Source organism: Glycine soja, chromosome 1 (assembly GCF_004193775.1).
Source record: "Glycine soja cultivar W05 chromosome 1, ASM419377v2, whole genome shotgun sequence".
Classification (NCBI taxonomy): Eukaryota; Viridiplantae; Streptophyta; class Magnoliopsida; order Fabales; family Fabaceae; genus Glycine; species Glycine soja.
Genome location: NC_041002.1, coordinates 3,865,219 through 3,869,253, shown reverse-complemented (window position 1 = coordinate 3,869,253; position 4,035 = coordinate 3,865,219).

Sequence of the window (4,035 nt, the reverse complement as noted above, 5' to 3'; positions counted from 1 at the left end):
TTCTTTAGTTTTACTAAAATTTCATTCGCGCGCGTGATATAGTATATTTCTACAAGATGAAAAAACCGAAACAGAAAAACAAAACGGGTTGCAGTCACAGTACAAGCAACTGTACGTTTAGATTTGGAGTTTAAACTTGCGAAGTTGTTTAATTAGTCTAGTTATAGTATTAACGTACATCATTAAAATGTTAGTCTTCGGCATGTGGTTGTAATGATAACATTTTTAATAAGAATTTAATTAAAATATTGGCAGAATGACAGAATTAAAGTTTCTTTATATTATGATGCTATTATATATTATAAATATGTTTACTCTAATAATAACGATTTTAAAAAACATATTTAGAATATTTTATTGATTTATAGTATAATTTATTTATTTGTTTAATTACTTACATATATGAAAATTGTATTTATCAAAATTTAGAGCTAGAACACATTAGGATAGACGTGGTAAAAGTAAGTTTCAAGATTTTACATATCGGTTTTGAGGATGATCTTGATTTACAGGATAAAAAAGAAACTTGCAAAACAAAAGAATGCTCAACTAAAAATATGAGATAGGAGATAAAACAAATATATATTTAAATGAGGTTCAAGTAAGAGAGAGGTAAGCTTGTGACTCCTATGCTCAAGTGTGTGAAGGATGTGTAGAAGATTCGATGAAACCTGATATTTATAGGAGTGAAGCGTAGTTGGATCCTTATTTGTAGAAGTGGTTATGACCTTTGCAGATAATTCCCAGCTTAGATAATAGCTAAAAGCGTATAGATAATGTTAGAGATAAACAATAACTTATAAATAAAAGTTAGAAGATAATTATACCTTATCAATAATGTGTGACTTTATAGATAATTAACTATCTGTTAATAGATAAATGTATTTAAATATATTCAATTAAGGGTTAAGTATTCGTGCTCGACATGGAGAGTTAACACATGTATAGAGTGTGTATTTTGTGGGTGGATCCTACGCAATACAAAAAATAAACTCTTTTTTACTAATTCATGATATATGATTAAATGAGTAATATATATATATATAAAATCAATTCATGTTATCTATTAGTTTTTGTCTTTATGATAATATGTGTAACTTATAAGCTAATTTATATTAATTAATTGTATCAAAATTAAATTATAAATGTTTTGTATGTAAAAGACAGGTTTTATACATCATAAATCATTTTTACAAATAATTTTCTTACTAAATTCAAGCTCACACAACAATATATAAACCATATATTTACATCAATAATAAACTTATGTTAACTTCAACAATCAACATCCTCCAACATCGATTAAGAGCTTTTGTAGAGGGGAATTAAAGGATATATAATATATGAAAATTGAGAAAACTCTCAATTTCTCAGTAATTTTTTTTTTTAAAATTACTTGCTTAAAGCGGCATCAAAATCTGATTCCTTATTGTAGTTGAATCCATCATCATAGCCAAATTCCTCTTTAATGAGCTTCAGCTGAGAATTCAAATTAATCATTAATTATTATAATAAAAATAATTTAATGATAAGCATATATATATATATATATATATATATATATATATATATATATATATATATATATATATATATATATATATATATATATATATATATATAGTAACAGTATATAATGTTTTAAAGTGGGAGAAGTTTGATAGCATTAACAAAAAAAGTATTCATTTGGTTTCATTAAATACTGATATTTTAAAATAGTGACATATGTATATCATATTTTTTTAATAAATTGAGATGCTTCTAATATGTATTTTAAAATTATTTTGAATTTTTGTATTAATTTAATACAAAAGTTAAATCTTATAAAAAAAAGATTTATAATCATATCTTATTAGTATATATTGGCTTGAGTTCATGATGATGTGGAAAACTATACGTGTTTATTAGAATATATGAATTGAAGAAGGTATTGGTATGAGTTCATGATTAAAAACTATACGTGTTTATTAGGATATATTTAGTTTTCTCACTTCAGAGGAGGAATAGTCTACTATCAGGTATGAAAGGTCCTATCAACTAGAAAAATATAACTCATTATTTTTCTTCTTATAGTAAGAATATATTCTCGTGTTATGTTTTGTATTAAGTAATATTAAATTGCTCTCGATAACGTATACTTTTAAATGTAGACACCTATAAACAACGCAATTAATTTTACCTAAATACATACTGGTGACGACTTTTATAAGTTTTGATGCATGGTCGTATAAATGCTTCCAAAGTATTGTTTCTTTGGGAACTCTGTTTTCTCTCTTTTTTAACCATTTTTTTTTTTAATTTCTAAATGGTTAGAGTTTGGACAAATGAAACGGGTCAAGGTTGTCTTTGTGAATTAAATATTTATGCTGGGTCACGACGGAATTAATTCGTGGATTCTCTTTTCATAGTATAATAACCCACTTATCTAAATGGACGAGGTCCCAAATGTCACTAAATTAGACATATCCATGCATATTTTTTTATTTATCTATTATATATATATATATATATATATATATATATATATATATATAAACAAGTTATATCTTAAGTGTTTTAAAATAATCTTAATAATGAATTATTATCATATTTCTTTCTAAAGCATAAGTGAATACACGTTAACAAATCATTATATATAAACAGTTTTTATTATGGCTTATATGTAAGTATTCTCTGCTAGATAACTCTATTTTATACTTTGTTTGAATTATTCTCCTCCTAACTACAGCTAGCTAGAGTGGCTTTAAAAAAAATAAATCCATTAAGTTGCTTTCCAATTTTAGTCACATTTTTTACGAATTCTTTCCCACCTCATCATTCTAGACCCTTTTCAGGATAAAACAAAATACATAATAGAAAAAAAAACAACTTGATTAGGAGTATTATCATCCACTAAACTATTATGTAAACTATATATAGCGTTAGTCGGTCCAATGAAGCCCTCGTCATTTGATTGGTCGTAATTGGATTGGTGCCCAAATTAATATTGATTCCTTGATGGCTTTACCAATCATTCATATTTGAATGCTAACTTCTATTAAAAGATTATATGTTATTTATTTATCTTATGGCAAGCACTCCCCTTCCATGCCAGCACTAAGCAATTATTTTAACGATTCTTATATGTTTATCTTTGCCTACGTTTGTTGTAAATACTAATCCAATAACACATGACATATGCATCCTTAAAAAATTGAAAAGAAAATGAAGTTTGGAAATAAAATTCTTACGTGAATAGAGAGTACAATGTACGTATTATAGGATAATTATGAGAATCTTTATCTACGAAGAAAAATAATTCAAGGGAGAAGTAAGACAAAACTAAGTGGCGTATCTAGTTAAGTATATTTTGATGATTTACTTGAATAATTACAATATAATATTCGTAGTTCACAATATTATTGCAGAATAAAGCTATTGTATATAATTGTAGACCAATTATATCATGACCTAAGCTATCCTACTGAGATAGTCATCGTCGAATATTTTTAAAATAAATATATACACGAGTGTATTTGAGGGATTAATGTAATTCTCTTAATCTTTTATCTGATTTCTTATTGAAATATTATTTAATAAATATTTTTTTTGAAAGGCATATTATTTAATAAATATGATTGTGTTAAGAATTACAAAAGAATTTAATTTATTAAATATGATATTATATCATTAGTCATGTAACTTTTTATGAAGATAATGCATTAAAAATATTTCTATTTTAATTTTAATACTCAATCAGTTCCAGACTCATTTGAACGAAAATGAGGTTTCGTGTAATTATATTAGTATTAGTATGTTGTAACAAAAAATATTAGTATTAGTATGCACAAATTGAATTGACAAATTCAGTCTCAGTTTTGATTCCACCTATAGGAACAATATAATATGACCCAATGCAAGCTAGAGTTATGGCTTTTTCGTTTCTTTTTTTTTTTTCAATAAATAACGTCTCTGTTTGAAATTTGAATGTTTGATCACAATTTTTAATAAATTATATATAATAACAGGATAGAAATATAATGAAGTGCATGTACT